Source organism: Sinohyriopsis cumingii, chromosome 11 (genome assembly GCF_028554795.1).
Source record: "Sinohyriopsis cumingii isolate HCF-2022 chromosome 11, ASM2855479v2, whole genome shotgun sequence".
In the NCBI taxonomy this organism is placed as follows: Eukaryota; Metazoa; Mollusca; class Bivalvia; order Unionida; family Unionidae; genus Sinohyriopsis; species Sinohyriopsis cumingii.
Genome location: NC_142971.1, coordinates 42710291 through 42723602, shown reverse-complemented (window position 1 = coordinate 42723602; position 13312 = coordinate 42710291). Strand labels below are relative to the sequence as shown.

The window sequence follows — 13312 nt, the reverse complement described above, 5'->3', positions numbered from 1 at the left end:
TACATCTAGTGTTGTTCCATTTCATTCTTCTACTTCTAGTCTTGTTCCATTTCATTGCACTACATCTAGTGTTGTTCCATCTCACTCATCTACATCTAGTGTTGTTCCATTTAATTCGTCTACATCTAGTGTTGTTCCATGTAATTCTTCTACATTTAGTGTTGTTCCATTTCATTGCTCTACATCTAATGTTGTCCCCTTTCATTGCTCTACATCTGTTTTCCCCTTTCATTGCTATATATTTAGTGTTGTTCCATTTCATTGCTCTACATCTAGTGTTGTTCCATTTCATTCTTCTACTTCTAGTCTTGTTCCATTTCATTGCACTACATCTAGTGTTGTTCCATTTCATTCTTCTACTTCTAGTCTTGTTCCATTTCATTGCACTACATCTAGTGTTGTTCCATTTCATTGCACTACATCTAGTCTTGTTCCATTTCATTGCACTACATCTAGTGTTGTTCCATGTAATTCTTCTACATCTAGTGTTGTTCCATTTCATTGCTCTACTTCTAGTGATGTTCCATTTCATTCTTGTACATTTCATGTTGTTCCATTTCATTGTACTACATCTAGTGTTGTTCCATTTCATTGCACTACATCTAGTGTTGTTCCATTTCATTGCTCTGCATGTAGTCTTGTTCCATTTCATTGCTCTACTTCTAGTGATTTTCCATTTCATTCTTGTACATCTAGTGTTGTTCCATTTCATTGCTCTGCATGTAGCTTGTTCCATTCCATTGCTCTACATCTTATGTTTTCCCCTTTCATTGCTCTACTTCTAGTGATGTTCCATTTCTTTCTTGTACATCTAGTGTTTTTCCATTTCATTCTTCTACATCTAGTGTTGTTCCATTTCATTCTTCTACATATAGTGTTGTTCCATTTCATTCTTCTACATCTAAACTTGTTCCATTTCATTGTTCTAAATCTAAACTTGTTCCATTTCATTGTTCTAAATCTAGTCCTGTTCAATTTCTTGCTTTTACAGCTAGTCTTTTTCCATTTCATTGCTTTATATATAGCATGTTTCCATTTCATTGCTTTATATCTAGCATGTTTCCATTTCATTGCTTTATATCTAGCATGTTTCCATTTCATTGCTTTATATCTAGCCTTTTTCCATTTCATTGCTTTATGTCTAGCCTTTTCGATTTCTTTGCTTTATATCTAGGCTTTTTCCATTTCATTGTTTTATATCTAGTCTTTTTCAATTTCGTTGCTTTATATCTAGTCTTTTTCCATTTCATTCTGTTTCATTTAGTCTTGTTCCATTTCATTCTTCTACATCTGACTTTAGTTTCCTCTGGACATATTCAAATTGAGTTTCTTTACTTTCCTTTCAAAAATATATTTGTTATCAAGTTTGTTGAAGCATGCTTAAAATAAATGAAATATAATAGAAAAAGAAATCTTCAAATGAATATCAACGCCAGAACTCTTTATAGACGCTATAGCGTTATTAGATCCGCAAGATTACAGATAATTAATAGATATTATTTAACAATCCCCTTAGTATATACGTCCGGACACATCGGTTTTTCAGTCAAATAGTTTCAAATGCGGAATTTGCGTGTAGACACACTGTTATGCACACCATATCCGCAGATAGACTTGAAGCACGTTTTACGATTAAGATATTCAGGTATGTCGCATAAAAAAAGACAAACTAACTTTCCTTCGTTTGGATCCGCACGCAGTCCATGTTTCCTACTGTGAAAAGCAGCTCATTCGCTGTACTTTTCAAAAGGCGCAGGCTCTTATTAATCAGTGTTCCTCATTATTGTTATTGTTGTTGGGTTTAACGTCATTTTTCAGCACACGATAGGCTATGCATGGCGGCCAGTATTAATAGTGGAGGAAGAACCCGGGAAAACCCCGGGAAGAACCACCGACCCACGAGTCCTCATTATTAATCATCATTAATCGAACAAATCTAAGTAATGTTCACCAATTTTATAGATAAGGCTGAAGTTAAGCTATGTACTTGCAGTATTTTTGTATTCTAATTGCCAGTTTTCAAAAATTGTTATGGTCAAAAGAATATTTGCAGTCTGTCTGGGATTCTAGATGTTTCATGAATTTTTTCAACTTTGTGGTATTTGAGTATTTTTACTTTAGACGTAACTATATGCTTTTTGTTAGCTTTAGATTGCAACTAGTTTACAATATGTGGTTATTTGTATACAGTGTAATATATTTAAAGGACTATTAACATTAGCAGTCAGTATAGGGACGTTCATTTGGTATAGTTTTTCCCTCTATTTATTTATTCAATTAAACTAATTGTTTGTTTGAAGATCAAATATTTTATTTGTTAGAAGAGACAAAGCGCATTTTGACGAGGTTCCAGAATAAGGCACACATCCTATGAGCCTATTACAAAAATAGTTTGTCCTTAGGTCATTAGTAGCGTCATTCTTTTGTAATTGTTGTATCTTAGTATCTCGAGGAACTAAAATGTCTTCAAGAAGCATGCAGTTATATTGTGCATCTATACGAAACGTTAAGTGAATGAACCTGGATACCATAAATGAAGCTGATCTGGTTATACAATACATGTCTTTGAGGCACGTTTTTGATACATACGTGTTGACAGGTAAGTCATTGTAGGGCCGTCAGTACACGAACATGATCCTGACTACGAATAAGCGACATTAGGTACCGCATTATATTTCCCTCTGTTCCTGTCAGAAATATTTAGCCAATGACGGCCGCTCAATTACTTGCATGGCGCCTTGCATTTGGAAGCGGTATAATAAAAGAATATAAGAAAGCATTCTAATAGCACATTTCTCTTTGAACCATTCGACACCAATGAAATATCGTCGCTAAATAAGATCTGCAAGCGGAATGTTGGGTTAGAGATGATTTCCTCTTTCTTCACTCATCACAACGGAGGTCGTAATTGTAGATTGACATTTAATGTAAATATAAGAATAATATGTAAAAATGCCCACAGGGTACGTTAATCGATGGTAGATGGACTTCTCGACCGTGGGCATAATGAACTGGGCGTGTTATTGTAGCTTGAGTGAGTTTAATTTTCATAGCACATCGCATTCCAGATACTTAGATGCCCCTATCTGTCTCCCGTCTTCCAGCAATCAGTGATCCATTTATTGATAAACATCAGGGCATCCTTGTGTTGACACGTCCATGACTATAGTACAGATGCATATGTGTATTCTTGATATTTGTAAGGCGATGTTTTATATCAAGCTTTCGGCAAGTAAAAGTATCGATCCAAACCATAAGATGATATCGGTTTTCGTTTTGACATTACAGCCGTACTTAAACTTAAGAAGTTGCCACCAAGCGTAACAGATACGGCTTTAGGAAGAAGAAAAAAAAAAAAAACACAACATGTAGCCTCGTAGCTTTTGACCTGGCAGTGCACCATAGCTGTATAAATAGTATTTACTTTTGTATAATTCGTTTCCTCGTGAAATGAAACATGTATACAAGAAAGAAAGGAACGCAGAAAAACAGTGAAAAAGAAAAGAAAACAACAACAACAACAACAACAACCCTCCAAACAAACAAACAAGTAAACAAAGAAAGAAACCAAGATAATACAAAACAACCGAGTTGACTGCAAATATACACTAAATATTAGATATGTGGTTAATTCTAGAACGATTTGCTAACATTATCTCTATGTTTAAGAGTGACAAAAATGTCCCATACTTCTTAATATTAGAGTTAATAAATTTTCATCGTTGAAAGAAACATAAATAATACTTATTTAAGACTACTCGACCTTCTTGGGACTAACCTTCAGTTTCGGTATTAAAAGGTTGATTACTTCATCCAACATCGGCATCATTCTTGGAAGTATGTGTGTTACTTAAGAAAGGGCTATTTAAAAAGGATATTGTTTTAGAGCCCAGTTCTCTTTGGTGGAAATTCGAGCACTTTGGTGTGAGGTGGGTGAGGGACAAGAACACTGTACCTTCTATAAATATCATTTAGTCATTTACACAAAGTGTTTAATTTATGAAACTGAAAATATATGTCGGGATAAAGCCAACCAGAGAATAATTTTAATTTATGTCACGTCATAACTGTTCGCAACACTGTAATCGGTCTATTGTCGTTAAACATTTAGTAAAATTTTTCATTGTTTTCATTTTTTTTTCTTTCACTGACTTTTTTTTTTTAAAATGCTCATTTTAATTTGATTCTGTTTTAGTATAATCATATTTCGGTAAATTCTTAGCAACTTTTTATATGCAAATGCTAGCTTTTAGTTATACTATTTGTGCGTCCTTATTTGTGTTCGATATTTTTTATTTTCTGTTCTTATGATAAACCTCATTTTTCTTTACATATCTCTCAAAAATTCAGTTCTAGAAGCAGTGAGAGAGGTGAAAAATTTCTAAGTACGACGGTTAGAGAATTTATCTCTATTTTCATCTCAACATACACATCAGCTGTCCAATCAAACTCAGCTGGTGCACGAGATAAGCACGTGGGCACGTGGTACATTTGAATATAGTGATATACAAGATAATGTTTTATGTCATCAATTTCAAATGAACTTCGCAGTCTTTGAGCTGCATTGCGGGGGCGAGTAATTTATCTAGATCCATCGCGAAAAGAAAACGAATATCACAGTTTATCGCGATTATCGGATCTTGGGAACCGTAAAGATTTGATAATGACCAGAGATATGAATGGCAGACGTTAATGTGAGGCATGTGATAAGAGTTATATCCGAAGAATAAAAAAGTTATTTAACATAGATGGAGACATAAAAAATTACATTTGACACACAGAACTTAACTTCCTATGATTGGTAGACAAATATTTGGGGGTCTAGGTCCATGCGGTAATTTCCCTATGAAGAAATCGACTAATAAAACGCAAACACTAAATACCTTTGTATGGTACCAGCTGCGTGGATTACTAAATTAGTATGCATTTAACGTCTTAAAATGCTGTTGTTTTATCGCAGTGGATGACTTACGAGCATTGCATTTCCAACATTTGAAAAAGAAATAGATATGTGCACATTTTTCATTTACCATATGATATATTTCAAGCGATGATAAACTATTTTCCATGATGTACCGTTGATGCTTATTAAATTCAAAGCTAGGTCTAGAATTTCTGTTACGTCGTTGTTCTCTCTTTAGTTAATACACATCTTAATTTTATCAAAGAATCAGTGTTACTGTATCATCAACCTTTAAACTGTACAGGGCAGCAGCTGACGTAAAAACCTCAGCAGTATGTACGTCATCTGCGCTGTTTACCTCACTTACCACTCTCGCTAAGCAATCAATTTAAAATTCTCAAAACAGTGTTTGAAATTTTTCCAGATAGGCTCAAGTGCGTGTGCGTGTATGTGTACAAGCCGGGGATATTAGTATCAGTCCTTAGTGCCAATTGAGAAATACTAACACACTTTTACACAGAGACTCAGTATGAGTAAATATGATCTTTTTAAACTTGCACGTAAGAGTTCGTCCGGTTTATATTACGGATGTGGTAAACTGGGTGGAAATATCGGTATATACTTCGTTACATTCCAATAAAATAAACGACAGAGTATGGAACTTAAGGTGCACAAATTGTGCTTTTACTTTTGCTCTCGATTTTAGTAAATGCTATCAATGTTATCGCTAAACAAGAATACATTTTGTTTTCTCAGTTTAAACTCCTTAGACTCTGCATATTAAACGGGCTGCAGTTGCAAAATATTGATCTTTAGATCTCAGAACGGTTCCGATTGGTATATGTCACCATACATCAATATCGTAGAACAGTTTCGTTTAGTACAGGCCTCCATACGTTAAGATCTTCGAAAAGTTCAGATTGGTACCGTCTTCCATACATAAAGATCTTAGAACAGTCCCGATTGGTACAGGTTCCATACATAAAGATCTTAGAACAGTCCCGATTGGTACAGGTTCCATACATCGAGTTCTGACGTAATTGCTGCTCTCTTCTATTGGTCATGACTTACTACATCTATAATGCAGTGCGTAATTTTAAAGAATATTGAAAGCGCTTTCTTAAGAACAAATAATCAAAGTTATTATATTGAATTAAATTATTTAACTGATCGTTATTAGAATTATAGTAATTAAAGATGAAATAAATAGGCTATTTTGATACTTGATTTATTCCAGCACTATAGTTCAGTTACATGTGTATTTTGTCTACCAAAGAGCGAACTGGATTCAATAAAATAAAAATGGTTGCTGCGGCTCATCTCATATCATATATATTTTTATCTTTGTATGTTTGTTCCATCAACTTTCTCTTAATATAGCATTCAATGACAAAAATGAAACAAATGCCATAATTGACTTTCTTTTATTCCAATTTAGAGTGAATGTTCTAAATTAAAGCTTATATTTAATTACTTATACTGCAAGAAAACAGTTAATAGTTGAGGTATAAATTCATCTACAAATAGAATGAACAGAACATATTGGCAAGGATTCTTTCTCAGGCACTGCTAAAATCTCCAAAGCTGATCGCATACGTAGGATGGTTTTGCTTAAGAGGTTCGCAGATGTATTCCTTGGAAATGGCTATGCTATTTCGGAAGCAATGGGAAAACATCCAATGTGGACAGTCCCTTTTGACTCACGGCGAATTCTACAGGAATATATAATTTTTACACGAGTCCTCTTCTTGTTTCCATCACTTTGAATTAGAAGTTAGTATTTTTCGCACATCCTGCATCGATGGAGGTCTGCAGTGATACCTTATCCTGAAAATGAATTAGCTTGCTGATACTTTTAAACGCCTTTCTATAACACGCACGTGCTCCAGGATACGTGTATTTGTAGAGTTGCCCCAGTGATGATTATTACACTTAGAGAAGTGATTTTGCTACATGCTGAAAAAAAAACAAAATTGAAAAAAATGCATATGTCTATCAGAGAATTTTTCATATATTCGAGTTTAAAATAGTTCCCCTAGTTTCAGAATGATAATTCAAATTCCTGTGTTCATTTTGATACCTTTTTACAAAAGTCTTAATACAATTTTTTTCTCGGTCAGTCTTGAAACTAAGTTATATGGTATATCGTGCCATTTTCATTTGCAATGCATGTTCTGGTCTCTAACAACAAATATTATGACAAACTTAGTTCTAACGGGTGCATTGTTAAAATTGGTTAATAAATTAATATGGAAATTTATTTCTAATTGACCCATTTATAGCATTAGTTATTAAAATTATATGCAAATTCTGTTTGTGCATAAATTATAGCATGTAAGGTTGATGTGGCAGAAACATACCCAGACCTTACGCAATGAAATAGTTATTTAATAAAACACGAGCAGAAGATAAATCATCAATGGATGTTAAGGAGTTTTAATACAATCATATTTAGCACATACGATTATGAGTCTGTGTGTGTCTATGTGACTGTGTGTGCTCGTGTGTCTGTGTGTTTGTAAGATAAATACCGTCTAACTAACTAGGATATTAATATTGAAACATTTTTAACTGTATGCTACAAGCAAGCATGCTCAAAGAAAATATTTATATCTTTCACGTGACAGGTTAAAATTGAATGGGCACTGCGTTCAATGGTCACATTAATATAGCTAAAGCTAAAAATCATGTAATGGACACAGTGGATATTTTTAATAAGGAGATAGGAGGGTTAACACAAGTACTTTGATACACAAACTGTGTATTTGTCTTTCAATCAAAATATTCATTGATACCTACCATTCTTATTGCTAAAGTGTAGAAAATTAATTTCAATCATGCAATTTTTACCTTTCGAGGAATATGCTGAAAATTTATTTATTTATCTATTTATTTATTTATTTTCATTATTATTATTATTATTATTATTATTATTATTATTATTATTATTATTATTAATGCTATGTGAAATCCTAATATATTATTGTGCATATGTATTTTATATCCTCGCATAGAAATATATATTTGATAAAAATGGTGAATTTAAGACCCACATGCTTTGTCATTTTTTCTGCATATATTGAAATCCGTAGTTTTTGCATCATTTATTAGAAAAGCGTTTGAACTTTTACAAAAATAATGTTGTGAATGGGTGTAACTATGTTGTTGTCGTTATTATGCGCTTTGTCCCCACCCCAATTCCAAAAATAGAAACTAATTCTGCTTTTTTAATACCTCACTACAAAAAAACGAAAATAAAATGTGGAATGGGATTTTAAAAGACAAAAACAAATTCAAAACCCATTTAATATTGTGTGGTGGAGGTTGGGGTCGGGGTCAGTTTAATTGAGAAAATAATGGCTTTAAATCGTTTGAAGGTAAAGTCATGAATCACACGGTATTCAAATATGGAACTGGATCTCAGTTTAAGTGTCTTTTAATGACAACTTAGAATGGTGTATATTTGGCTGACCCTGGACTACTTTTCTATACGAAGTCCTAAGAAGTGTAATGTGTAAGTAAATTAATGCCATTTTTATAAGTGGTCACATTTTAATTCAGGCTCAAACATTAGATTTAAATATGTTTAAAATACAGACCTTGATCATAAAATATAAAAATATGTCATTAGTTCTCACCTGAAGGGCTTATCAACGAATGCTCCGACTGTTCTAAAGTTGACTGACCATGGCCTACTTTTAAGGTTATTTTTAGCCCAATAACAAACAAATAATTAGAATCCGCTTATTTTTAGCTAAAATAAAAAGATATATACCAGTCAAGCCTGTGAACGTATTGTCTTTTTACACCATTTTATGCAGTGTACGGTAATATACCCATCCTAGTTTTCTACATGTCGTTTTTAAAAATTACAAAAAGGGCAGGGGCGCGCTTTGGTAATGTGAATATAATTTTTTTTAAACATTTGTTTAACTTTACCCCCCCCCCCAAAAAAAAGAAAAAGATTCAACTAAACCTAATTCACCAAATCATCTGTGTGGCGTTTTAGTCCGAATCATATACCTGGTCATAAGCGCCGGCCATTCGCAACTTCGACGTCTAATTTATGCCAGAACCTAATATTCGTACATCTCGGCTACTTAGGAAACAAGAATTGACTGCGAATTACAAATGCATTGAACTATTTTCCATTCGCAGGTTGTCCGTCAATACTACTCTAATAATATTAACAAAGCTATCAGAGGTAGTCCGAAATGGACTGCGGGTCTTTTTTGCGAAATTTTCTGTAGATTACTAAGACGACATACGTCTGAGGCAAGTGATCCGAATGAACTGCTAGGATGCACTACGGGTCAATATATATCATGGGTCTCCTCTTGAGGTTTGATATCTGATTATATTTAACAATCAACAATCAGCTAGTCACAACTGCCTGAGGTCACTGTGACTATACATGACCTAGAAATACACAATATGTGTAATATAATGTCAAAAAAGCTAAAATGCTAAAAGCTCCAAACTTTTCAAAGCTCATATACATGCTAACAAATCAAGCGCAGACACACAGCTCAAATCCGAAGTATTTTTCTCCTTTTATTTTCGTTTTTAATGGGATATTGATTAAAGTAAATAAATATTTTACGTAAAAATACTTCGATCACAAGTTTGATCTCTCTTGTTCTTCGTAGGAATTTGAACGACATGCAAGCAGTGTTTTAGACACGCATAAAAAATAAAACGTACCATGCGATAAAATCAAAGCGTAGCATGCTAGACTTCTTCAATTTACGACAAACATTGTAACAGCGCGAAAAACTTGTTTAAATATTTCATTCTGTAAGTGTTTTTATAGCGCTTGCGGGTAATCGAAAGTTAAAATCGTCCTTATATATTCTTTACATGACAGTATTTATACAAAGAAACATTAGTAATCCCTCTCTCTCTCTCTCTCTACACACACACACACACACACACACACACACATACACACACACATGCACACATACACACATACACACACACAAACATACACACAGACACGCGCAAGCTTCAATAGATCTCTTTTCAAATATCCCAATGACATTTCCAAGCTGCTAGAAAATTAAATTTAAAATCATTATTAAGTCATTATAGTAAATGTTCCTAAATGTTGGTGAATACAATTCATATACGGCTTAGATCAAACCTATACAATAACCAACATTGAAAGATTACGTCCTTGACGAGTTTTATTAAAACTATTGCGATTTCACTTATAAAGAAATAAATTTAAAAGTGAATTAAATAACTCTTAATTAAAAAAGTGACTATGTGTTTGATACCTTCAAATTAAATCTTCGTCGACTTTAATTTAAATTCAGACTTTCAAAATCAATAAAATACATTTTTAAATTAAAGGTGTTTAAACTTTGTTTTATTTGTTAAATGTATTGTTTTTTGTGTACTAAGTTTCAATATAAAGCAAAACAGAAAAAAGCCTTCATTGTCGAACTTCAACAAATATTTTACTGTTCGAGACGAGATTGTTTACTAAAGATTTCTGGTAAAAGGTCAATAATATGAATTTATATAACTCTTCTGTCATACATATACCAAGTTTATATTCGAGAACAACATATGTACAGACTAAAACCTTAGCAATAATCTGATTGATAACAATACAAGAAACAACAACAACAACAACAACAACAACAACAATAATAATAATAATAATAATAATAATAATAATAGTAATAATAATAATAATAACACTATTGAATAGCCGATGAAGTCTCCAAAATATACACATATACTGCGTTAATTATTACTAGTAAAACACGACGCATTGGTTGGCTAAATGCAGACAATTCATTTATAAGGTAAACTCTTTCTAATTATTTTCGTAATGGCAACCATATAGTATCAACTTCAAATGTTGTCTTAAAGTGACATCAAAGAAACATCGACAATTTTCCTTAACATTATATACGTGAAAATTAAATTGTGATTATATTTTAGAGACGAATATAGAGCGTCAAACCATGAAACCACATGTAATTAAGCTATTTTAAAATTAATCCTTTGACAATATTAGATTCAAATTGTCCTTTCTTTCAGGATTAACACACAATGAGGCTGAATAAGGAACACCCTCCTCCAAAATATGTCAATAAATTAGAGAAAACATACCCAGTCCCAACCTTTCGGATGCTTTCTTTTGAGCTTCTGTGGCACTGATGCGTCCATTTCTTCTGGTGATACAGACTATGGAAGAAAACAGCAATTTATCTGGTGGTTGGTCTGCGTGAAGCCATTAAAAGGTAGACGTTGTGAATTTTTAACAACATTGTACAGAGTCGGTATTGTGCGACGTACGTCATGTGCGACGTATTAATCGGAATTTGATACTTATTTTCGCATATTACATGAAGTGCAGTTTGTGATAACCATCGTTTAAAATTTTGATAGACGTGTGAGTCTTTGAATGACATTAACCAGTAGACCCGAATCTTCACCGAAAAAGAAATTGAAAATGACAGTTCATCCATTCCGACGACATCGGATACCGATTCTAATAAGGATCAGCCATTACTTCAAAATACACATCCATTTTTTTCATATCTTCATGTTGTATTAACTGATCCTGGATTGTTTTCCATACAATATTGGATGTTTCTTCTAAGTTACAATCATCGATGTATTGAAAAGAGTAGGTGTGTATTAAGACGTGACAGGGACAGATTGTTTAGTGTGTGTGTGTATGTGTACAGAGTAAAGCCGAAAAAGCACGAGTAATAAAAAATGGACACTCCCTTACAACTCGGTGGTCTGCTTGAAGCTGTTATGGAAACAGGCGCGATAAAGGTAAATGACAAGAATGGTTCCTACAACGGAATATTACAGACATAGCAACATTCTCTCCTTTGGTTTGTGAGTCAGAAAACAAAGTAAATACGCAACGTATCAGCAAAGAAAACATGCAATAAATACTATGTCGTCTGCCAGTCTCCGGTTTTCTTTACTACCTGTCGTCTTTCTTCATCGTCAAGGCAAACTAGATTCTCTTATCGTCAAAATCACTTACTCTAATCCAGTTGTGAATACATTTTCGACTCTTCAATCTCAAAAAGAATGAAAGGCTGTAATTTTGATGCCTTAGCCGTCAAAACATGCCTAATAGTGTCACAGAGAAAACAACATTGCTAATTATTGGTTTACAGTTTTAATATCACCCTCGCTTCAGTTAATTTAATGCATGGTTTTCTATGACTTATTTGATTCACTTTACATTTGGGTTAAGAAACAAAAGCCACGCATTTTTTTATTTCCTTTCGATGATATAAATGTCAAAGATCGAACAAGATCACAGATCACACTCGGTGTCATTATTTATGTAATTATTTTCCTAGCAAAATGAATATATTTCACAATAATGTGTAAAACATAATTTTAATGAAAAAATATATGAGTTATAATTTCTGGGCTAAATATTAATCATTTTTAAAATATTATTGTTTTCCTTTAATGCAGAAGAGCTAACCTAGCTATATTATATTATATTATATTATATTATATTATATTATATTATATTATATTATATTATATTATATTATATTATGTTATATTATATTATATTATGTTATATCATCATCATCATCATCATCATCAAATGTAAAAAAACCCAAAGGAAAACCATACAAATAACTAATGTAAAGGATTCTTAAACCAGAATATTTTTCTTCACGGATTAGATCAATCTGTAATTTCCTAACACTTGTAATGCACATAACGTATTCAAGCAGTCCCTGGCTCATTTGAAGTAATTTTATTGAAATCATTCGGGCTATGCGGATTTATTACACACGCACACACACACACACACACACACACACACAATACAGGCACAGTTGTGCAGAAAACATGGAATGGTGTACAGATTTTCGAGTTCCTTGATTCCAAATGATTTATAGAAAAACTATAAGACTACATGTACTGATAAATCTGATATTAGTATATTAGTTTAAGTTTATAACTGCACAATTAAAATAAAAAATAAAAAAATACTTTATTTAGGCATAATACTGATATTTTTTTTAATTGGAGAAAATGTTAGGATAAGGCACTATATTGCCTAAAACAGACCAGAAGAGATGGTTCTCAAGACAAAATTAATTTGTATTCCTATTGAAGGGAAATCTGTGTAAAGTGTTTGTACCCTGTCGGTTAAAATTTGAACTTTAGTATCTGTGATACATATAGTAGATATGTGTTGATAATCGGTTTTGATAGGTTTGATTAAAAATAAATATGAAACTGCCAGAAAGTAGGGTGGATAAATTGTATAATGTAATTACAGATTGGATACATCAAAAGACGAGTAGAATAAAAGAACGATTTAATAATAACGTTTCCTTTTAATTATTTATAATATGGTTCAAACCAATCCACAGTTAAGTACCTAACATAATC

General features: G+C 32.8%; 2 long non-coding RNA genes across 2 annotated transcripts in view; one reads left to right on the top strand and one right to left on the bottom strand.

Moving 5' to 3' along the window:
* The window catches only part of LOC149788015 (uncharacterized), a 41048-nt gene extending 29206 nt beyond the window's left edge, over nt 1–11842 (top strand). Inside the window, exon 2 of the long non-coding RNA XR_016424134.1 lies at nt 10961–11842. This is a non-coding gene — a long non-coding RNA (uncharacterized LOC149788015). The remainder of the gene's footprint in view (nt 1–10960) is intronic.
* On the bottom strand, nt 6312–11171 carry LOC149788016 (uncharacterized). Its single transcript, XR_016424133.1, has 2 exons — nt 11033–11171; nt 6312–6859 (listed from the first exon to the last, which is right to left on the bottom strand). It is a non-coding gene; the product is annotated as an uncharacterized LOC149788016 (long non-coding RNA).
* Nucleotides 11843–13312: the final 1470 nt, after the last annotated feature.